Source organism: Nannospalax galili, unplaced genomic scaffold (assembly GCF_000622305.1).
Source record: "Nannospalax galili isolate Female #2095 unplaced genomic scaffold, S.galili_v1.0 scaffold100, whole genome shotgun sequence".
Taxonomy (NCBI): Eukaryota; Metazoa; Chordata; class Mammalia; order Rodentia; family Spalacidae; genus Nannospalax; species Nannospalax galili.
This window is the reverse complement of record NW_008352891.1, coordinates 5,202,626-5,204,141: the sequence shown is the minus strand read 5'-3', so window position 1 is coordinate 5,204,141 and position 1,516 is coordinate 5,202,626.

The window sequence follows — 1,516 nt, the reverse complement described above, 5'->3', positions numbered from 1 at the left end:
AGGAGAGGAGTTATTAACTAAATCTCCCCAGACTACTATGTATGATATTTGATCTGAGTGTCCTACACGTGGTTGAAGAATAATTTTCTTCTCAACCACGTTAATGACAGCAGGATCAAAGGTCCCCTCTGAGGGCCATCCCACATTGAAAGTGGGCCATCCAGACCTGCAGAAAGTAGTTGGTTTATCCTTCCTGACAGCAACAGAGAGGTTATGGGCTTGAGTCTTAACCTCTCCAAAATGTGCAAGAACCAGGTCTAGGGGTGTAGAGGAAGTCTGTCCCATTGCATCCATCTCAGCCATAGAGAAATAGACAACCAAAGACAAAACAAAGAGCCAGAAAGACACACAGAAGGCCAAGTAGCAAATTCCCCCACTCATGCGAAAGAAAAACTGAAAGTAGGACAGTGGCAAACTGATGTGCCACAGGAGCGACCTGCCTTGTCCTTTCACAGAAATCAACAGAGTCCAGGGCCCTCCGTTCCCTCTGCGGGGGTCTGGAACATCTTCTAGACCTCTGTGGTCACAGTCATCCAGCACATCCGCTCTTACTGCTCCTGACCACACTGTTCACAAGTTTGCCTCGAGGCTCAAAGCAAAAGCTGGGACAGACACAGACAGGTACAACTAGACGTAAACAGACACTTACCGGCCAGCCAGGAACCCTTCGGTTTGGGGGTTGGGGGGGGGTTTCTTGGGGATCCCGGACGAGCCCCCAAGATGTTGTGCCCAGTTCGCGAGACCTCAAAGACCACCAAGGAGCCGAACGATGCAAACACACAAGGGTTTTGTTATTGTTGCAAGCTTAAGCTTGGGCCCACTCTGTCACCAACCCAGTGGATCTCAGATGTGAGACCCCTTGCTTTGGGAGACAGAGGTTTTTATAGGTTTATTTCAGCAAGTTCAGCAAGTGAGGGGTCTCCAGCCTGGCAAGCATCTGATTGGTTGAAGCCCAGTGCCAAACCATAAACTGCTGCCTTCAGGAAATCTGAAGAGACATCTGGACTTTTAGTACTTTCCTGTCCCTCGTTAATTGACCTTTGGCAGGGGAGTTGTTCTCTATCTGTTCCATGTATACTTTTTTGTGGTTTTTCCTGGAACAGGGTTCAGGGCTGGGTCAGTCCCATGGAGGTTTTATCCAAGATGGAGTCACTCAGGTCTCTCAACAGCAGCCAAAGTGAGAGTCCCAAAATTGCCCCTCCCCCTTAAGGAATTTCCCAAATTTTCTCTTGAGTTCCTGTTAATAGGGGTCCAAACCTTAGAAAGAAGCCTGAGTGTACCTGACTGGAACTTGACTTGGGCTTCTGTGCTTGCTCCTGAATAGCTGATCTGAAGCCATCAGTTCCCTCCAAAATAATACTTGAGAGAACCTAAAACCTGTACCAACCAGCCTTACATAACCAATAAGGAAAGGACCTAGGCACCCTGAAATACAAACAGAAGGATACTTCAACTTAATTCTCATATCAGAATCATAAACAACAAAAGAAATTCAAAACACAATGAAAGAATAATA